The sequence below is a fragment of the Engystomops pustulosus genome, chromosome 1 (genome assembly GCF_040894005.1).
Source record: "Engystomops pustulosus chromosome 1, aEngPut4.maternal, whole genome shotgun sequence".
NCBI classification, from domain to species: Eukaryota; Metazoa; Chordata; class Amphibia; order Anura; family Leptodactylidae; genus Engystomops; species Engystomops pustulosus.
In genome coordinates, this window is record NC_092411.1 from 172998703 (window position 1) to 173015232 (window position 16530).

A 16530-nucleotide genomic window follows, 5' to 3' on the forward strand; every position below is an offset into this window, starting at 1 on the left:
AACCTTCTTTTACTATCTCATAGAGAAACTAACACAATTTTCAGGTTCAAAAAGGTCAACGGAACTTGGGATTGCCAGCCAGTCTCCCATGCTGGTACTCGCCAAGCCTTAAGCTGCATTGCTGCTGCGATCTGACGAGAGCAGGCACATTCAGCTTAGAATGGCCATTGACAGCAGCTGTTCAATTTGAACCTTCTTTTACTATCTCATAGAGAAACTAACACAATTTTCAGGTTCAAAAAGTTCAACGGAACTTGGGATTGCCAGCCAGTCTCCCATGCTGGTACTTGCCAAGCCTTAAGCTGCATTGCTGCTGCGATCTGACGAGAGCAGGCACATTCAGCTTAGAATGGCCGTTGACAGCAGCTGTTCAATTTGAACCTTCTTTTACCATCTTTGACAGAGAAACTAACACAATTTTCAGATTCAATAAGGTCAACGGAACTTGGGATACCCAGCCAGTCTCCCATGCTGGTACTTGCCAAGCCTTAAGCTGCATTGCTGCTGCGATCTGACGAGAGCAGGCACATTCAGCTTAGAATGGCCGTTGATAGCAGCTGTTCAATTTGAACCTTCTTTTACCATCTTTGACAGAGAAACTAACACAATTTTCAGATTCAATAAGGTCAACGGAACTTGGGATACCCAGCCAGTCTCCCATGCTGGTACTTGCCAAGCCTTAAGCTGCATTGCTGCTGCGATCTGACGAGAGCAGGCACATTCAGCTTAGAACGGCGGTTGACAGCAGCTGTTAAATTTGAACCTTCTTTTACCATCTTTGACAGGGAAACTAACACAATTTTCAGGTTCAAAAAGGTCAACGGAACTTGGGATTTCCAGCCAGTCTCCCATGCTGCTACTTGCCAAGCCTTAAGCTGCATTGCTGCTGCGATCTGACGAGAGCAGGCACATTCAGCTTAGAATGGCCGTTGACAGCAGCTGTTCAATTTGAACCTTCTTTTACTATCTCATAGAGAAACTAACACAATTTTCAGGTTCAAAAAGTTCAACGGAACTTGGGATTCCCAGCCAGTCTCCCATGCTGGTACTTGCAAAGCCTTAAGCTGCATTGCTGCTGCGATCTGACGAGAGCAGGCACATTCAGCTTAGAATGGCCGTTGACAGCAGCTGTTCAATTTGAACCTTCTTTTACCATCTTTGACAGAGAAACTAACACAATTTTCAGGTTCAAAAAGGTCAATGGAACTTGGGATTCCCAGCCAGTCTCCCATGCTGGGACTTGCCAAGCCTTAAGCAGCATTGCTGCTGCGATCTGACGAGAGCAGGCACATTCAGCTTAGAATGGCCGTTGACAGCAGCTATTCAATTTGAACATTCTTTTACCATCTTTGACAGAGAAACTAACACAATTTTCAGGTTCAAAGAGGTCAACAGAACTTGGGATTCCCAGCCAGTCTCCCATGCTGGTACTTGCCAAGCCTTAAGCTGCATTGCTGCTGCGATCTGATGAGAGCAGGCACATTCAGCTTAGAATGGCCGTTGACAGCAGCCGTTCAATTTGAACCTTCTTTTACTATCTCATAGAGAAACTAACACAATTTTCAGGTTCAAAAAGTTCAACGGAACTTGGGATTCCCAGCCAGTCTCCCATGCTGGTACTTGCCAAGCCTTAAGCTGCATTGCTGCTGCGATCTGACGAGAGCAGGCACATTCAGCTTAGAATGGCCGTTGACAGCAGCTGTTCAATTTGAACCTTCTTTTACTATCTCATAGAGAAACTAACACAATTTTCAGGTTCAAAAAGGTCAACGGAACTTGGGATTCCCAGCCAGTCTCCCATGCTTGTACTTGCCAAGCCTTAAGCTGCATTTCTGCTGCGATCTGACGAGAGCAGGCACATTCAGCTTAGAATGGCCGTTGACAGCAGCTGTTCAATTTGAACCTTCTTTTACCATCTTTGACAGAGAAACTAACACAATTTTCAGATTCAAAAAGGTCAACGGAACTTGGGATTCCCAGCCAGTCTCCCATGCTGGGACTTGCCAAGCCTTAAGCTGCATTGCTGCTGCGATCTGATGAGAGCAGGCACATTCAGCTTAGAATGGCCGTTGACAGCAGCTGTTCAATTTGAACCTTCTTTTACCATCTTTGACAGAGAAACTAACACAATTTTCAGATTCAAAAAGGTCAACGGAACTTGGGATTCCCAGCCAGTCTCCCATGCTGGTACTTGCCAAGCCTTAAGCTGCATTGCTGCTGCGATCTGACGAGAGCAGGCACATTCAGCTTAGAATGGCCGTTGACAGCAGCTGCTCAATTTGAACATTCTTTTACCATCTTTGACAGAGAAACTAATACAATTTTCAGGTTCAAAAAGGTCAACGGAACTTGGGATTCCCAGCCAGTCTCCCATGCTGGTACTTGCCAAGCCTTAAGCTGCATTGCTGCTGCGATCTGATGAGAGCAGGCACATTCAGCTTAGAATGGCCGTTGACAGGAGCTGTTCAATTTGAACCTTCTTTTACTATCTCATAGAGAAACTAACACAATTTTCAGGTTCAAAAAGGTCAACGGAACTTGGGATTCCCAGCCAGTCTCCCATGCTGGTACTTGCCAAGCCTTAAGCTGCATTGCTGCTGCGATCTGACGAGAGCAGGCACATTCAGCTTAGAATGGCCGTTGACAGCAGCTGTTAAATTTGAACCTTCTTTTACCATCTTTGACAGGGAAACTAACACAATTTTCAGGTTCAAAAAGGTCAACGGAACTTGGGATTTCCAGCCAGTCTCCCATGCTGGTACTTGCCAAGCCTTAAGCTGCATTGCTGCTGCGATCTGACGAGAGCAGGCACATTCAGCTTAGAATGGCAGTTGACAGCAGCTGTTCAATTTGAACCTGCTTTTACTATCTCATAGAGAAACTAACACAATTTTCAGGTTCAAAAAGGTCAACGGAACTTGGGATTGCCAGCCAGTCTCCCATGCTGGTACTCGCCAAGCCTTAAGCTGCATTGCTGCTGCGATCTGACGAGAGCAGGCACATTCAGCTTAGAATGGCCATTGACAGCAGCTGTTCAATTTGAACCTTCTTTTACTATCTCATAGAGAAACTAACACAATTTTCAGGTTCAAAAAGTTCAACGGAACTTGGGATTCCCAGCCAGTCTCCCATGCTGGTACTTGCCAAGCCTTAAGCTGCATTGCTGCTGCGATCTGACGAGAGCAGGCACATTCAGCTTAGAATGGCCGTTGACAGCAGCTGTTCAATTTGAACCTTCTTTTACCATCTTTGACAGAGAAACTAACACAATTTTCAGATTCAAAAAGGTCAACGGAACTTGGGATTCCCAGCCAGTCTCCCATGCTGGTACTTGCCAAGCCTTAAGCTGCATTGCTTCTGCGATCTGATGAGAGCAGGCACATTCAGCTTAGAATGGCCGTTGACAGCAGCTGTTCAATTTGAGCCTTCTTTTACTATCTCATAGAGAAACTAACACAATTTTCAGGTTCAAAAAGGTCAACGGAACTTGGGATTCCCAGCCAGTCTCCCATGCTGGTACTTGCCAAGCCTTAAGCTGCATTTCTGCTGCGATCTGACGAGAGCAGGCACATTCAGCTTAGAATGGCCGTTGACAGCAGCTGTTCAATTTGAACCTTCTTTTACCATCTTTGACAGAGAAACTAACACAATTTTCAGGTTCAAAAAGGTCAACGGAACTTAAGATTCCCAGCCAGTCTCCCATGCTGGTACTTGCCAAGCCTTAAGCTGCATTGCTGCTGCGATCTGACGAGAGCAGGCACATTCAGCTTAGAATGGCCGTTGACAGCAGCTGTTCAATTTGAACCTTCTTTTACTATCTCATAGAGAAACTAACACAATTTTCAGGTTCAAAAAGGTCAACGGAACTTGGGATTCCCAGCCAGTCTCCCATGCTGGTACTTGCCAAGCCTTAAGCTGCATTGCTGCTGCGATCTGACGAGAGCAGGCACATTGAGCTTAGAATGGCCGTTGACAGCAGCTGCTCAATTTGAACCTTCTTTTACCATCTTTGACAGAGAAACTAATACAATTTTCAGGTTCAAAAAGGTCAACGGAACTTGGGATTCCCAGCCAGTCTCCCATGCTGGTACTTGCCAAGCCTTAAGCTGCATTGCTGCTGCGATCTGATGAGAGCAGGCACATTCAGTTTAGAATGGCCGTTGACAGGAGCTGTTCAATTTGAACCTTCTTTTACTATCTCATAGAGAAACTAACACAATTTTCAGGTTCAAAAAGGTCAACGGAACTTGGGATTCCCAGCCAGTCTCCCATGCTGGTACTTGCCAAGCCTTAAGCTGCATTGCTGCTGCGATCTGACGAGAGCAGGCACATTCAGCTTAGAATGGCCGTTGACAGCAGCTGTTCAATTTGAACCTTCTTTTACTATCTCATAGAGAAACTAACACAATTTTCAGGTTCAAAAAGGTCAACGGAACTTGGGATTCCCAGCCAGTCTCCCATGCTGGTACTTGCCAAGCCTTAAGCTGCATTGCTGCTGCGATCTGACGAGAGCAGGCACATTCAGCTTAGAATGGCCGTTGACAGCAGCTGTTCAATTTGAACCTTCTTTTACCATCTTTGACAGAGAAACTAACACAATTTTCAGATTCAAAAAGGTCAACGGAACTTGGGATTCCCAGCCAGTCTCCCATGCTGGTACTTGCCAAGCCTTAAGCTGCATTGCTGCTGCGATCTGACGAGAGCAGGCACATTCAGCTTAGAATGGCCGTTGACAGCAGCTGTTCAATTTGAACCTTCTTTTACCATCTTTGACAGAGAAACTAACACAATTTTCAGATTCAAAAAGGTCAACGGAACTTGGGATTCCCAGCCAGTCTCCCATGCTGGTACTTGCCAAGCCTTAAGCTGCATTGCTGCTGCGATCTGACGAGAGCAGGCACATTCAGCTTAGAATGGCCGTTGACAGCAGGTGTTCAATTTGAACCTTCTTTTACTATCTCATAGAGAAACTAACACAATTTTCAGGTTCAAAATGGTCAACGGAACTTGGGATTCCCAGCCAGTCTCCCATGCTGGTACTTGCCAAGCCTTAAGCTGCATTGCTGCTGCGATCTGACGAGAGCAGGCACATTCAGCTTAGAATGGCCGTTGACAGCAGCTGTTAAATTTGAACCTTCTTTTACCATCTTTGACAGGGAAACTAACACAATTTTCAGGTTCAAAAAGGTCAACGGAACTTGGGATTTCCAGCCAGTCTCCCATGCTGGTACTTGCCAAGCCTTAAGCTGCATTGCTGCTGCGATCTGACGAGAGCAGGCACATTCAGCTTAGAATGGCAGTTGACAGCAGCTGTTCAATTTGAACCTTCTTTTACTATCTCATAGAGAAACTAACACAATTTTCAGGTTCAAAAAGGTCAACGGAACTTGGGATTGCCAGCCAGTCTCCCATGCTGGTACTCGCCAAGCCTTAAGCTGCATTGCTGCTGCGATCTGACGAGAGCAGGCACATTCAGCTTAGAATGGCCATTGACAGCAGCTGTTCAATTTGAACCTTCTTTTACTATCTCATAGAGAAACTAACACAATTTTCAGGTTCAAAAAGTTCAACGGAACTTGGGATTGCCAGCCAGTCTCCCATGCTGGTACTTGCCAAGCCTTAAGCTGCATTGCTGCTGCGATCTGACGAGAGCAGGCACATTCAGCTTAGAATGGCCGTTGACAGCAGCTGTTCAATTTGAACCTTCTTTTACCATCTTTGACAGAGAAACTAACACAATTTTCAGATTCAATAAGGTCAACGGAACTTGGGATACCCAGCCAGTCTCCCATGCTGGTACTTGCCAAGCCTTAAGCTGCATTGCTGCTGCGATCTGACGAGAGCAGGCACATTCAGCTTAGAATGGCCGTTGATAGCAGCTGTTCAATTTGAACCTTCTTTTACTATCTCATAGAGAAACTAACACAATTTTCAGGTTCAAAAAGGTCAACAGAACTTGGGATTCCCAGCCAGTCTCCCATGCTGGTACTTGCCAAGCCTTAAGCTGCATTGCTGCTGCGATCTGACGAGAGCAGGCACATTCAGCTTAGAACGGCCGTTGACAGCAGCTGTTAAATTTGAACCTTCTTTTACCATCTTTGACAGGGAAACTAACACAATTTTCAGGTTCAAAAAGGTCAACGGAACTTGGGATTTCCAGCCAGTCTCCCATGCTGCTACTTGCCAAGCCTTAAGCTGCATTGCTGCTGCGATCTGACGAGAGCAGGCACATTCAGCTTAGAATGGCCGTTGACAGCAGCTGTTCAATTTGAACCTTCTTTTACTATCTCATAGAGAAACTAACACAATTTTCAGGTTCAAAAAGTTCAACGGAACTTGGGATTCCCAGCCAGTCTCCCATGCTGGTACTTGCAAAGCCTTAAGCTGCATTGCTGCTGCGATCTGACGAGAGCAGGCACATTCAGCTTAGAATGGCCGTTGACAGCAGCTGTTCAATTTGAACCTTCTTTTACCATCTTTGACAGAGAAACTAACACAATTTTCAGGTTCAAAAAGGTCAATGGAACTTGGGATTCCCAGCCAGTCTCCCATGCTGGGACTTGCCAAGCCTTAAGCAGCATTGCTGCTGCGATCTGACGAGAGCAGGCACATTCAGCTTAGAATGGCCGTTGACAGCAGCTATTCAATTTGAACATTCTTTTACCATCTTTGACAGAGAAACTAACACAATTTTCAGGTTCAAAGAGGTCAACAGAACTTGGGATTCCCAGCCAGTCTCCCATGCTGGTACTTGCCAAGCCTTAAGCTGCATTGCTGCTGCGATCTGATGAGAGCAGGCACATTCAGCTTAGAATGGCCGTTGACAGCAGCCGTTCAATTTGAACCTTCTTTTACTATCTCATAGAGAAACTAACACAATTTTCAGGTTCAAAAAGTTCAACGGAACTTGGGATTCCCAGCCAGTCTCCCATGCTGGTACTTGCCAAGCCTTAAGCTGCATTGCTGCTGCGATCTGACGAGAGCAGGCACATTCAGCTTAGAATGGCCGTTGACAGCAGCTGTTCAATTTGAACCTTCTTTTACTATCTCATAGAGAAACTAACACAATTTTCAGGTTCAAAAAGTTCAACGGAACTTGGGATTCCCAGCCAGTCTCCCATGCTTGTACTTGCCAAGCCTTAAGCTGCATTTCTGCTGCGATCTGACGAGAGCAGGCACATTCAGCTTAGAATGGCCGTTGACAGCAGCTGTTCAATTTGAACCTTCTTTTACCATCTTTGACAGAGAAACTAACACAATTTTCAGATTCAAAAAGGTCAACGGAACTTGGGATTCCCAGCCAGTCTCCCATGCTGGGACTTGCCAAGCCTTAAGCTGCATTGCTGCTGCGATCTGATGAGAGCAGGCACATTCAGCTTAGAATGGCCGTTGACAGCAGCTGTTCAATTTGAACCTTCTTTTACCATCTTTGACAGAGAAACTAACACAATTTTCAGATTCAAAAAGGTCAACGGAACTTGGGATTCCCAGCCAGTCTCCCATGCTGGTACTTGCCAAGCCTTAAGCTGCATTGCTGCTGCGATCTGACGAGAGCAGGCACATTGAGCTTAGAATGGCCGTTGACAGCAGCTGCTCAATTTGAACATTCTTTTACCATCTTTGACAGAGAAACTAATACAATTTTCAGGTTCAAAAAGGTCAACGGAACTTGGGATTCCCAGCCAGTCTCCCATGCTGGTACTTGCCAAGCCTTAAGCTGCATTGCTGCTGCGATCTGATGAGAGCAGGCACATTCAGCTTAGAATGGCCGTTGACAGAAGCTGTTCAATTTGAACCTTCTTTTACTATCTCATAGAGAAACTAACACAATTTTCAGGTTCAAAAAGGTCAACGGAACTTGGGATTCCCAGCCAGTCTCCCATGCTGGTACTTGCCAAGCCTTAAGCTGCATTGCTGCTGCGATCTGACGAGAGCAGGCACATTCAGCTTAGAATGGCCGTTGACAGCAGCTGTTAAATTTGAACCTTCTTTTACCATCTTTGACAGGGAAACTAACACAATTTTCAGGTTCAAAAAGGTCAACGGAACTTGGGATTTCCAGCCAGTCTCCCATGCTGGTACTTGCCAAGCCTTAAGCTGCATTGCTGCTGCGATCTGACGAGAGCAGGCACATTCAGCTTAGAATGGCAGTTGACAGCAGCTGTTCAATTTGAACCTGCTTTTACTATCTCATAGAGAAACTAACACAATTTTCAGGTTCAAAAAGGTCAACGGAACTTGGGATTGCCAGCCAGTCTCCCATGCTGGTACTCGCCAAGCCTTAAGCTGCATTGCTGCTGCGATCTGACGAGAGCAGGCACATTCAGCTTAGAATGGCCATTGACAGCAGCTGTTCAATTTGAACCTTCTTTTACTATCTCATAGAGAAACTAACACAATTTTCAGGTTCAAAAAGTTCAACGGAACTTGGGATTCCCAGCCAGTCTCCCATGCTGGTACTTGCCAAGCCTTAAGCTGCATTGCTGCTGCGATCTGACGAGAGCAGGCACATTCAGCTTAGAATGGCCGTTGACAGCAGCTGTTCAATTTGAACCTTCTTTTACCATCTTTGACAGAGAAACTAACACAATTTTCAGATTCAAAAAGGTCAACGGAACTTGGGATTCCCAGCCAGTCTCCCATGCTGGTACTTGCCAAGCCTTAAGCTGCATTGCTTCTGCGATCTGATGAGAGCAGGCACATTCAGCTTAGAATGGCCGTTGACAGCAGCTGTTCAATTTGAACCTTCTTTTACTATCTCATAGAGAAACTAACACAATTTTCAGGTTCAAAAAGGTCAACGGAACTTGGGATTCCCAGCCAGTCTCCCATGCTGGTACTTGCCAAGCCTTAAGCTGCATTGCTGCTGCGATCTGACGAGAGCAGGCACATTGAGCTTAGAATGGCTGTTGACAGCAGCTGCTCAATTTGAACCTTCTTTTACCATCTTTGACAGAGAAACTAATACAATTTTCAGGTTCAAAAAGGTCAACGGAACTTGGGATTCCCAGCCAGTCTCCCATGCTGGTACTTGCCAAGCCTTAAGCTGCATTGCTGCTGCGATCTGATGAGAGCAGGCACATTCAGCTTAGAATGGCCGTTGACAGGAGCTGTTCAATTTGAACCTTCTTTTACTATCTCATAGAGAAACTAACACAATTTTCAGGTTCAAAAAGGTCAACGGAACTTGGGATTCCCAGCCAGTCTCCCATGCTGGTACTTGCCAAGCCTTAAGCTGCATTGCTGCTGCGATCTGACGAGAGCAGGCACATTCAGCTTAGAATGGCGGTTGACAGCAGCTGTTCAATTTGAACCTTCTTTTACTATCTCATAGAGAAACTAACACAATTTTCAGGTTCAAAAAGGTCAACGGAACTTGGGATTCCCAGCCAGTCTCCCATGCTGGTACTTGCCAAGCCTTAAGCTGCATTGCTGCTGCGATCTGACGAGAGCAGGCACATTCAGCTTAGAATGGCAGTTGACAGCAGCTGTTCAATTTGAACCTTCTTTTACTATCTCATAGAGAAACTAACACAATTTTCAGGTTCAAAAAGGTCAACGGAACTTGGGATTGCCAGCCAGTCTCCCATGCTGGTACTCGCCAAGCCTTAAGCTGCATTGCTGCTGCGATCTGACGAGAGCAGGCACATTCAGCTTAGAATGGCCATTGACAGCAGCTGTTCAATTTGAACCTTCTTTTACTATCTCATAGAGAAACTAACACAATTTTCAGGTTCAAAAAGTTCAACGGAACTTGGGATTGCCAGCCAGTCTCCCATGCTGGTACTTGCCAAGCCTTAAGCTGCATTGCTGCTGCGATCTGACGAGAGCAGGCACATTCAGCTTAGAATGGCCGTTGACAGCAGCTGTTCAATTTGAACCTTCTTTTACCATCTTTGACAGAGAAACTAACACAATTTTCAGATTCAATAAGGTCAACGGAACTTGGGATACCCAGCCAGTCTCCCATGCTGGTACTTGCCAAGCCTTAAGCTGCATTGCTGCTGCGATCTGACGAGAGCAGGCACATTCAGCTTAGAATGGCCGTTGATAGCAGCTGTTCAATTTGAACCTTCTTTTACTATCTCATAGAGAAACTAACACAATTTTCAGGTTCAAAAAGGTCAACAGAACTTGGGATTCCCAGCCAGTCTCCCATGCTGGTACTTGCCAAGCCTTAAGCTGCATTGCTGCTGCGATCTGACGAGAGCAGGCACATTCAGCTTAGAACGGCCGTTGACAGCAGCTGTTAAATTTGAACCTTCTTTTACCATCTTTGACAGGGAAACTAACACAATTTTCAGGTTCAAAAAGGTCAACGGAACTTGGGATTTCCAGCCAGTCTCCCATGCTGCTACTTGCCAAGCCTTAAGCTGCATTGCTGCTGCGATCTGACGAGAGCAGGCACATTCAGCTTAGAATGGCCGTTGACAGCAGCTGTTCAATTTGAACCTTCTTTTACTATCTCATAGAGAAACTAACACAATTTTCAGGTTCAAAAAGTTCAACGGAACTTGGGATTCCCAGCCAGTCTCCCATGCTGGTACTTGCAAAGCCTTAAGCTGCATTGCTGCTGCGATCTGACGAGAGCAGGCACATTCAGCTTAGAATGGCCATTGACAGCAGCTGTTCAATTTGAACCTTCTTTTACGATCTTTGACAGAGAAACTAACACAATTTTCAGGTTCAAAAAGGTCAATGGAACTTGGGATTCCCAGCCAGTCTCCCATGCTGGGACTTGCCAAGCCTTAAGCAGCATTGCTGCTGCGATCTGACGAGAGCAGGCACATTCAGCTTAGAATGGCCGTTGACAGCAGCTATTCAATTTGAACATTCTTTTACCATCTTTGACAGAGAAACTAACACAATTTTCAGGTTCAAAGAGGTCAACAGAACTTGGGATTCCCAGCCAGTCTCCCATGCTGGTACTTGCCAAGCCTTAAGCTGCATTGCTGCTGCGATCTGATGAGAGCAGGCACATTCAGCTTAGAATGGCCGTTGACAGCAGCCGTTCAATTTGAACCTTCTTTTACTATCTCATAGAGAAACTAACACAATTTTCAGGTTCAAAAAGTTCAACGGAACTTGGGATTCCCAGCCAGTCTCCCATGCTGGTACTTGCCAAGCCTTAAGCTGCATTGCTGCTGCGATCTGACGAGAGCAGGCACATTCAGCTTAGAATGGCCGTTGACAGCAGCTGTTCAATTTGAACCTTCTTTTACTATCTCATAGAGAAACTAACACAATTTTCAGGTTCAAAAAGGTCAACGGAACTTGGGATTCCCAGCCAGTCTCCCATGCTTGTACTTGCCAAGCCTTAAGCTGCATTTCTGCTGCGATCTGACGAGAGCAGGCACATTCAGCTTAGAATGGCCGTTGACAGCAGCTGTTCAATTTGAACCTTCTTTTACCATCTTTGACAGAGAAACTAACACAATTTTCAGATTCAAAAAGGTCAACGGAACTTGGGATTCCCAGCCAGTCTCCCATGCTGGGACTTGCCAAGCCTTAAGCTGCATTGCTGCTGCGATCTGATGAGAGCAGGCACATTCAGCTTAGAATGGCCGTTGACAGCAGCTGTTCAATTTGAACCTTCTTTTACCATCTTTGACAGAGAAACTAACACAATTTTCAGATTCAAAAAGGTCAACGGAACTTGGGATTCCCAGCCAGTCTCCCATGCTGGTACTTGCCAAGCCTTAAGCTGCATTGCTGCTGCGATCTGACGAGAGCAGGCACATTGAGCTTAGAATGGCCGTTGACAGCAGCTGCTCAATTTGAACATTCTTTTACCATCTTTGACAGAGAAACTAATACAATTTTCAGGTTCAAAAAGGTCAACGGAACTTGGGATTCCCAGCCAGTCTCCCATGCTGGTACTTGCCAAGCCTTAAGCTGCATTGCTGCTGCGATCTGATGAGAGCAGGCACATTCAGCTTAGAATGGCCGTTGACAGGAGCTGTTCAATTTGAACCTTCTTTTACTATCTCATAGAGAAACTAACACAATTTTCAGGTTCAAAAAGGTCAACGGAACTTGGGATTCCCAGCCAGTCTCCCATGCTGGTACTTGCCAAGCCTTAAGCTGCATTGCTGCTGCGATCTGACGAGAGCAGGCACATTCAGCTTAGAATGGCCGTTGACAGCAGCTGTTAAATTTGAACCTTCTTTTACTATCTTTGACAGGGAAACTAACACAATTTTCAGGTTCAAAAAGGTCAACGGAACTTGGGATTTCCAGCCAGTCTCCCATGCTGGTACTTGCCAAGCCTTAAGCTGCATTGCTGCTGCGATCTGACGAGAGCAGGCACATTCAGCTTAGAATGGCAGTTGACAGCAGCTGTTCAATTTGAACCTGCTTTTACTATCTCATAGAGAAACTAACACAATTTTCAGGTTCAAAAAGGTCAACGGAACTTGGGATTGCCAGCCAGTCTCCCATGCTGGTACTCGCCAAGCCTTAAGCTGCATTGCTGCTGCGATCTGACGAGAGCAGGCACATTCAGCTTAGAATGGCCATTGACAGCAGCTGTTCAATTTGAACCTTCTTTTACTATCTCATAGAGAAACTAACACAATTTTCAGGTTCAAAAAGTTCAACGGAACTTGGGATTCCCAGCCAGTCTCCCATGCTGGTACTTGCCAAGCCTTAAGCTGCATTGCTGCTGCGATCTGACGAGAGCAGGCACATTCAGCTTAGAATGGCCGTTGACAGCAGCTGTTCAATTTGAACCTTCTTTTACCATCTTTGACAGAGAAACTAACACAATTTTCAGATTCAAAAAGGTCAACGGAACTTGGGATTCCCAGCCAGTCTCCCATGCTGGTACTTGCCAAGCCTTAAGCTGCATTGCTTCTGCGATCTGATGAGAGCAGGCACATTCAGCTTAGAATGGCCGTTGACAGCAGCTGTTCAATTTGAACCTTCTTTTACTATCTCATAGAGAAACTAACACAATTTTCAGGTTCAAAAAGGTCAACGGAACTTGGGATTCCCAGCCAGTCTCCCATGCTGGTACTTGCCAAGCCTTAAGCTGCATTTCTGCTGCGATCTGACGAGAGCAGGCACATTCAGCTTAGAATGGCCGTTGACAGCAGCTGTTCAATTTGAACCTTCTTTTACCATCTTTGACAGAGAAACTAACACAATTTTCAGGTTCAAAAAGGTCAACGGAACTTAAGATTCCCAGCCAGTCTCCCATGCTGGTACTTGCCAAGCCTTAAGCTGCATTGCTGCTGCGATCTGACGAGAGCAGGCACATTCAGCTTAGAATGGCCGTTGACAGCAGCTGTTCAATTTGAACCTTCTTTTACTATCTCATAGAGAAACTAACACAATTTTCAGGTTCAAAAAGGTCAACGGAACTTGGGATTCCCAGCCAGTCTCCCATGCTGGTACTTGCCAAGCCTTAAGCTGCATTGCTGCTGCGATCTGACGAGAGCAGGCACATTGAGCTTAGAATGGCTGTTGACAGCAGCTGCTCAATTTGAACCTTCTTTTACCATCTTTGACAGAGAAACTAATACAATTTTCAGGTTCAAAAAGGTCAACGGAACTTGGGATTCCCAGCCAGTCTCCCATGCTGGTACTTGCCAAGCCTTAAGCTGCATTGCTGCTGCGATCTGATGAGAGCAGGCACATTCAGCTTAGAATGGCCGTTGACAGGAGCTGTTCAATTTGAACCTTCTTTTACTATCTCATAGAGAAACTAACACAATTTTCAGGTTCAAAAAGGTCAACGGAACTTGGGATTCCCAGCCAGTCTCCCATGCTGGTACTTGCCAAGCCTTAAGCTGCATTGCTGCTGCGATCTGACGAGAGCAGGCACATTCAGCTTAGAATGGCGGTTGACAGCAGCTGTTCAATTTGAACCTTCTTTTACTATCTCATAGAGAAACTAACACAATTTTCAGGTTCAAAAAGGTCAACGGAACTTGGGATTCCCAGCCAGTCTCCCATGCTGGTACTTGCCAAGCCTTAAGCTGCATTGCTGCTGCGATCTGACGAGAGCAGGCACATTCAGCTTAGAATGGCCGTTGACAGCAGCTGTTCAATTTGAACCTTCTTTTACCATCTTTGACAGAGAAACTAACACAATTTTCAGATTCAAAAAGGTCAACGGAACTTGGGATTCCCAGCCAGTCTCCCATGCTGGTACTTGCCAAGCCTTAAGCTGCATTGCTGCTGCGATCTGACGAGAGCAGGCACATTCAGCTTAGAATGGCCGTTGACAGCAGCTGTTCAATTTGAACCTTCTTTTACCATCTTTGACAGAGAAACTAACACAATTTTCAGATTCAAAAAGGTCAACGGAACTTGGGATTCCCAGCCAGTCTCCCATGCTGGTACTTGCCAAGCCTTAAGCTGCATTGCTGCTGCGATCTGACGAGAGCAGGCACATTCAGCTTAGAATGGCAGTTGACAGCAGCTGTTCAATTTGAACCTTCTTTTACTATCTCATAGAGAAACTAACACAATTTTCAGGTTCAAAAAGGTCAACGGAACTTGGGATTGCCAGCCAGTCTCCCATGCTGGTACTCGCCAAGCCTTAAGCTGCATTGCTGCTGCGATCTGACGAGAGCAGGCACATTCAGCTTAGAATGGCCATTGACAGCAGCTGTTCAATTTGAACCTTCTTTTACTATCTCATAGAGAAACTAACACAATTTTCAGGTTCAAAAAGTTCAACGGAACTTGGGATTCCCAGCCAGTCTCCCATGCTGGTACTTGCCAAGCCTTAAGCTGCATTGCTGCTGCGATCTGACGAGAGCAGGCACATTCAGCTTAGAATGGCCGTTGACAGCAGCTGTTCAATTTGAACCTTCTTTTACCATCTTTGACAGAGAAACTAACACAATTTTCAGATTCAATAAGGTCAACGGAACTTGGGATTCCCAGCCAGTCTCCCATGCTGGTACTTGCAAAGCCTTAAGCTGCATTGCTGCTGCGATCTGACGAGAGCAGGCACATTCAGCTTAGAATGGCCGTTGACAGCAGCTGTTCAATTTGAACCTTCTTTTACTATCTCATAGAGAAACTAACACAATTTTCAGGTTCAAAAAGGTCAACGGAACTTGGGATTCCCAGCCAGTCTCCCATGCTGGTACTTGCCAAGCCTTAAGCTGCATTTCTGCTGCGATCTGACGAGAGCAGGCACATTCAGCTTAGAATGGCCGTTGACAGCAGCTGTTCAATTTGAACCTTCTTTTACCATCTTTGACAGAGAAACTAACACAATTTTCAGGTTCAAAAAGGTCAACGGAACTTAAGATTCCCAGCCAGTCTCCCATGCTGGTACTTGCCAAGCCTTAAGCTGCATTGCTGCTGCGATCTGACGAGAGCAGGCACATTCAGCTTAGAATGGCTGTTGACAGCAGCTGTTCAATTTGAACCTTCTTTTACTATCTCATAGAGAAACTAACACAATTTTCAGGTTCAAAAAGGTCAACGGAACTTGAGATTCCCAGCCAGTCTCCCATGCTGGTACTTGCCAAGCCTTAAGCTGCATTGCTGCTGCGATCTGACGAGAGCAGGCACATTGAGCTTAGAATGGCCGTTGACAGCAGCTGCTCAATTTGAACCTTCTTTTACCATCTTTGACAGAGAAACTAATACAATTTTCAGGTTCAAAAAGGTCAACGGAACTTGGGATTCCCAGCCAGTCTCCCATGCTGGTACTTGCCAAGCCTTAAGCTGCATTGCTGCTGCGATCTGACAAGAGCAGGCACATTCAGCTTAGAATGGCCGTTGACAGCAGCTGTTCAATTTGAACCTTCTTTTACCATCTTTGACAGAGAAACTAACACAATTTTCAGGTTCAAAAAGGTCAACGGAACTTAAGATTCCCAGCCAGTCTCCCATGCTGGTACTTGCCAAGCCTTAAGCTGCATTGCTGCTGCGATCTGACGAGAGCAGGCACATTCAGCTTAGAATGGCCGTTGACAGCAGCTGTTCAATTTGAACCTTCTTTTACTATCTCATAGAGAAACTAACACAATTTTCAGGTTCAAAAAGGTCAACGGAACTTGGGATTCCCAGCCAGTCTCCCATGCTGGTACTTGCCAAGCCTTAAGCTGCATTGCTGCTGCGATCTGACGAGAGCAGGCACATTGAGCTTAGAATGGCCGTTGACAGCAGCTGCTCAATTTGAACCTTCTTTTACCATCTTTGACAGAGAAACTAATACAATTTTCAGGTTCAAAAAGGTCAACGGAACTTGGGATTCCCAGCCAGTCTCCCATGCTGGTACTTGCCAAGCCTTAAGCTGCATTGCTGCTGCGATCTGATGAGAGCAGGCACATTCAGCTTAGAATGGCCGTTGACAGGAGCTGTTCAATTTGAACCTTCTTTTACTATCTCATAGAGAAACTAACACAATTTTCAGGTTCAAAAAGGTCAACGGAACTTGGGATTCCCAGCCAGTCTCCCATGCTGGTACTTGCCAAGCCTTAAGCTGCATTGCTGCTGCGATCTGACGAGAGCAGGCACATTCAGCTTAGAATGGCGGTTGACAGCAGCTGTTCAATTTGA

The 16530-nt window shown here is 45.7% G+C and overlaps 79 pseudogenes; all 79 read right to left on the reverse strand.

Annotated features, from left to right (window-relative positions):
- Positions 1–53: 53 nt before the first annotated feature.
- LOC140113283 (5S ribosomal RNA) lies at positions 54–172 on the reverse strand (annotated as a pseudogene).
- Positions 173–433: 261 nt separating this feature from the next.
- Positions 434–552, reverse strand: LOC140112770 (5S ribosomal RNA; annotated as a pseudogene).
- A 263-nt stretch (positions 553–815) lies between these two features.
- LOC140109479 (5S ribosomal RNA) lies at positions 816–934 on the reverse strand (annotated as a pseudogene).
- A 70-nt stretch (positions 935–1004) lies between these two features.
- Positions 1005–1123, reverse strand: LOC140113299 (5S ribosomal RNA; annotated as a pseudogene).
- Positions 1124–1386: 263 nt separating this feature from the next.
- On the reverse strand, positions 1387–1505 carry LOC140113468 (5S ribosomal RNA; annotated as a pseudogene).
- Positions 1506–1575: 70 nt separating this feature from the next.
- On the reverse strand, positions 1576–1694 carry LOC140104878 (5S ribosomal RNA; annotated as a pseudogene).
- Positions 1695–1764: 70 nt separating this feature from the next.
- On the reverse strand, positions 1765–1883 carry LOC140109689 (5S ribosomal RNA; annotated as a pseudogene).
- A 72-nt stretch (positions 1884–1955) lies between these two features.
- On the reverse strand, positions 1956–2074 carry LOC140104061 (5S ribosomal RNA; annotated as a pseudogene).
- A 72-nt stretch (positions 2075–2146) lies between these two features.
- LOC140090834 (5S ribosomal RNA) lies at positions 2147–2265 on the reverse strand (annotated as a pseudogene).
- Positions 2266–2337: 72 nt separating this feature from the next.
- Positions 2338–2456, reverse strand: LOC140099079 (5S ribosomal RNA; annotated as a pseudogene).
- Positions 2457–2526: 70 nt separating this feature from the next.
- On the reverse strand, positions 2527–2645 carry LOC140090856 (5S ribosomal RNA; annotated as a pseudogene).
- Positions 2646–2717: 72 nt separating this feature from the next.
- LOC140113413 (5S ribosomal RNA) lies at positions 2718–2836 on the reverse strand (annotated as a pseudogene).
- A 70-nt stretch (positions 2837–2906) lies between these two features.
- On the reverse strand, positions 2907–3025 carry LOC140113285 (5S ribosomal RNA; annotated as a pseudogene).
- A 70-nt stretch (positions 3026–3095) lies between these two features.
- LOC140104880 (5S ribosomal RNA) lies at positions 3096–3214 on the reverse strand (annotated as a pseudogene).
- A 72-nt stretch (positions 3215–3286) lies between these two features.
- On the reverse strand, positions 3287–3405 carry LOC140098769 (5S ribosomal RNA; annotated as a pseudogene).
- Positions 3406–3475: 70 nt separating this feature from the next.
- LOC140099864 (5S ribosomal RNA) lies at positions 3476–3594 on the reverse strand (annotated as a pseudogene).
- A 72-nt stretch (positions 3595–3666) lies between these two features.
- LOC140107442 (5S ribosomal RNA) lies at positions 3667–3785 on the reverse strand (annotated as a pseudogene).
- A 70-nt stretch (positions 3786–3855) lies between these two features.
- LOC140106187 (5S ribosomal RNA) lies at positions 3856–3974 on the reverse strand (annotated as a pseudogene).
- A 72-nt stretch (positions 3975–4046) lies between these two features.
- Positions 4047–4165, reverse strand: LOC140099178 (5S ribosomal RNA; annotated as a pseudogene).
- A 70-nt stretch (positions 4166–4235) lies between these two features.
- On the reverse strand, positions 4236–4354 carry LOC140090867 (5S ribosomal RNA; annotated as a pseudogene).
- Positions 4355–4424: 70 nt separating this feature from the next.
- Positions 4425–4543, reverse strand: LOC140090878 (5S ribosomal RNA; annotated as a pseudogene).
- A 72-nt stretch (positions 4544–4615) lies between these two features.
- On the reverse strand, positions 4616–4734 carry LOC140090889 (5S ribosomal RNA; annotated as a pseudogene).
- A 72-nt stretch (positions 4735–4806) lies between these two features.
- Positions 4807–4925, reverse strand: LOC140090900 (5S ribosomal RNA; annotated as a pseudogene).
- Positions 4926–4995: 70 nt separating this feature from the next.
- LOC140090911 (5S ribosomal RNA) lies at positions 4996–5114 on the reverse strand (annotated as a pseudogene).
- Positions 5115–5186: 72 nt separating this feature from the next.
- On the reverse strand, positions 5187–5305 carry LOC140113414 (5S ribosomal RNA; annotated as a pseudogene).
- A 70-nt stretch (positions 5306–5375) lies between these two features.
- Positions 5376–5494, reverse strand: LOC140113287 (5S ribosomal RNA; annotated as a pseudogene).
- Positions 5495–5755: 261 nt separating this feature from the next.
- Positions 5756–5874, reverse strand: LOC140112771 (5S ribosomal RNA; annotated as a pseudogene).
- A 70-nt stretch (positions 5875–5944) lies between these two features.
- Positions 5945–6063, reverse strand: LOC140105223 (5S ribosomal RNA; annotated as a pseudogene).
- A 72-nt stretch (positions 6064–6135) lies between these two features.
- Positions 6136–6254, reverse strand: LOC140109490 (5S ribosomal RNA; annotated as a pseudogene).
- A 70-nt stretch (positions 6255–6324) lies between these two features.
- LOC140113301 (5S ribosomal RNA) lies at positions 6325–6443 on the reverse strand (annotated as a pseudogene).
- A 263-nt stretch (positions 6444–6706) lies between these two features.
- LOC140113469 (5S ribosomal RNA) lies at positions 6707–6825 on the reverse strand (annotated as a pseudogene).
- A 70-nt stretch (positions 6826–6895) lies between these two features.
- Positions 6896–7014, reverse strand: LOC140104884 (5S ribosomal RNA; annotated as a pseudogene).
- A 70-nt stretch (positions 7015–7084) lies between these two features.
- Positions 7085–7203, reverse strand: LOC140113263 (5S ribosomal RNA; annotated as a pseudogene).
- Positions 7204–7275: 72 nt separating this feature from the next.
- LOC140104065 (5S ribosomal RNA) lies at positions 7276–7394 on the reverse strand (annotated as a pseudogene).
- Positions 7395–7466: 72 nt separating this feature from the next.
- Positions 7467–7585, reverse strand: LOC140106191 (5S ribosomal RNA; annotated as a pseudogene).
- Positions 7586–7657: 72 nt separating this feature from the next.
- LOC140099200 (5S ribosomal RNA) lies at positions 7658–7776 on the reverse strand (annotated as a pseudogene).
- A 70-nt stretch (positions 7777–7846) lies between these two features.
- LOC140090922 (5S ribosomal RNA) lies at positions 7847–7965 on the reverse strand (annotated as a pseudogene).
- Positions 7966–8037: 72 nt separating this feature from the next.
- LOC140113416 (5S ribosomal RNA) lies at positions 8038–8156 on the reverse strand (annotated as a pseudogene).
- Positions 8157–8226: 70 nt separating this feature from the next.
- Positions 8227–8345, reverse strand: LOC140113288 (5S ribosomal RNA; annotated as a pseudogene).
- A 70-nt stretch (positions 8346–8415) lies between these two features.
- Positions 8416–8534, reverse strand: LOC140104890 (5S ribosomal RNA; annotated as a pseudogene).
- A 72-nt stretch (positions 8535–8606) lies between these two features.
- LOC140106867 (5S ribosomal RNA) lies at positions 8607–8725 on the reverse strand (annotated as a pseudogene).
- Positions 8726–8795: 70 nt separating this feature from the next.
- LOC140113145 (5S ribosomal RNA) lies at positions 8796–8914 on the reverse strand (annotated as a pseudogene).
- Positions 8915–8986: 72 nt separating this feature from the next.
- On the reverse strand, positions 8987–9105 carry LOC140099322 (5S ribosomal RNA; annotated as a pseudogene).
- Positions 9106–9175: 70 nt separating this feature from the next.
- LOC140108557 (5S ribosomal RNA) lies at positions 9176–9294 on the reverse strand (annotated as a pseudogene).
- Positions 9295–9364: 70 nt separating this feature from the next.
- On the reverse strand, positions 9365–9483 carry LOC140109502 (5S ribosomal RNA; annotated as a pseudogene).
- Positions 9484–9553: 70 nt separating this feature from the next.
- On the reverse strand, positions 9554–9672 carry LOC140113289 (5S ribosomal RNA; annotated as a pseudogene).
- A 261-nt stretch (positions 9673–9933) lies between these two features.
- LOC140112772 (5S ribosomal RNA) lies at positions 9934–10052 on the reverse strand (annotated as a pseudogene).
- Positions 10053–10122: 70 nt separating this feature from the next.
- Positions 10123–10241, reverse strand: LOC140105228 (5S ribosomal RNA; annotated as a pseudogene).
- A 72-nt stretch (positions 10242–10313) lies between these two features.
- Positions 10314–10432, reverse strand: LOC140109494 (5S ribosomal RNA; annotated as a pseudogene).
- Positions 10433–10884: 452 nt separating this feature from the next.
- Positions 10885–11003, reverse strand: LOC140113470 (5S ribosomal RNA; annotated as a pseudogene).
- A 70-nt stretch (positions 11004–11073) lies between these two features.
- Positions 11074–11192, reverse strand: LOC140104894 (5S ribosomal RNA; annotated as a pseudogene).
- Positions 11193–11262: 70 nt separating this feature from the next.
- On the reverse strand, positions 11263–11381 carry LOC140109700 (5S ribosomal RNA; annotated as a pseudogene).
- Positions 11382–11453: 72 nt separating this feature from the next.
- On the reverse strand, positions 11454–11572 carry LOC140104068 (5S ribosomal RNA; annotated as a pseudogene).
- Positions 11573–11644: 72 nt separating this feature from the next.
- On the reverse strand, positions 11645–11763 carry LOC140106196 (5S ribosomal RNA; annotated as a pseudogene).
- A 72-nt stretch (positions 11764–11835) lies between these two features.
- On the reverse strand, positions 11836–11954 carry LOC140099455 (5S ribosomal RNA; annotated as a pseudogene).
- Positions 11955–12024: 70 nt separating this feature from the next.
- On the reverse strand, positions 12025–12143 carry LOC140090933 (5S ribosomal RNA; annotated as a pseudogene).
- Positions 12144–12215: 72 nt separating this feature from the next.
- Positions 12216–12334, reverse strand: LOC140113418 (5S ribosomal RNA; annotated as a pseudogene).
- A 70-nt stretch (positions 12335–12404) lies between these two features.
- On the reverse strand, positions 12405–12523 carry LOC140113290 (5S ribosomal RNA; annotated as a pseudogene).
- Positions 12524–12593: 70 nt separating this feature from the next.
- Positions 12594–12712, reverse strand: LOC140104898 (5S ribosomal RNA; annotated as a pseudogene).
- A 72-nt stretch (positions 12713–12784) lies between these two features.
- Positions 12785–12903, reverse strand: LOC140113243 (5S ribosomal RNA; annotated as a pseudogene).
- A 70-nt stretch (positions 12904–12973) lies between these two features.
- Positions 12974–13092, reverse strand: LOC140099876 (5S ribosomal RNA; annotated as a pseudogene).
- Positions 13093–13164: 72 nt separating this feature from the next.
- On the reverse strand, positions 13165–13283 carry LOC140107453 (5S ribosomal RNA; annotated as a pseudogene).
- Positions 13284–13353: 70 nt separating this feature from the next.
- Positions 13354–13472, reverse strand: LOC140113146 (5S ribosomal RNA; annotated as a pseudogene).
- Positions 13473–13544: 72 nt separating this feature from the next.
- Positions 13545–13663, reverse strand: LOC140099576 (5S ribosomal RNA; annotated as a pseudogene).
- Positions 13664–13733: 70 nt separating this feature from the next.
- Positions 13734–13852, reverse strand: LOC140108563 (5S ribosomal RNA; annotated as a pseudogene).
- A 70-nt stretch (positions 13853–13922) lies between these two features.
- On the reverse strand, positions 13923–14041 carry LOC140090944 (5S ribosomal RNA; annotated as a pseudogene).
- Positions 14042–14113: 72 nt separating this feature from the next.
- LOC140090955 (5S ribosomal RNA) lies at positions 14114–14232 on the reverse strand (annotated as a pseudogene).
- Positions 14233–14304: 72 nt separating this feature from the next.
- On the reverse strand, positions 14305–14423 carry LOC140109515 (5S ribosomal RNA; annotated as a pseudogene).
- Positions 14424–14493: 70 nt separating this feature from the next.
- On the reverse strand, positions 14494–14612 carry LOC140113291 (5S ribosomal RNA; annotated as a pseudogene).
- Positions 14613–14682: 70 nt separating this feature from the next.
- LOC140104904 (5S ribosomal RNA) lies at positions 14683–14801 on the reverse strand (annotated as a pseudogene).
- A 72-nt stretch (positions 14802–14873) lies between these two features.
- Positions 14874–14992, reverse strand: LOC140110176 (5S ribosomal RNA; annotated as a pseudogene).
- Positions 14993–15062: 70 nt separating this feature from the next.
- Positions 15063–15181, reverse strand: LOC140099887 (5S ribosomal RNA; annotated as a pseudogene).
- A 72-nt stretch (positions 15182–15253) lies between these two features.
- Positions 15254–15372, reverse strand: LOC140113279 (5S ribosomal RNA; annotated as a pseudogene).
- Positions 15373–15442: 70 nt separating this feature from the next.
- Positions 15443–15561, reverse strand: LOC140110624 (5S ribosomal RNA; annotated as a pseudogene).
- Positions 15562–15633: 72 nt separating this feature from the next.
- Positions 15634–15752, reverse strand: LOC140106255 (5S ribosomal RNA; annotated as a pseudogene).
- A 72-nt stretch (positions 15753–15824) lies between these two features.
- LOC140107464 (5S ribosomal RNA) lies at positions 15825–15943 on the reverse strand (annotated as a pseudogene).
- Positions 15944–16013: 70 nt separating this feature from the next.
- Positions 16014–16132, reverse strand: LOC140106201 (5S ribosomal RNA; annotated as a pseudogene).
- A 72-nt stretch (positions 16133–16204) lies between these two features.
- LOC140099698 (5S ribosomal RNA) lies at positions 16205–16323 on the reverse strand (annotated as a pseudogene).
- Positions 16324–16393: 70 nt separating this feature from the next.
- On the reverse strand, positions 16394–16512 carry LOC140108569 (5S ribosomal RNA; annotated as a pseudogene).
- Between the last annotated feature and the right edge of the window lie 18 nt (positions 16513–16530).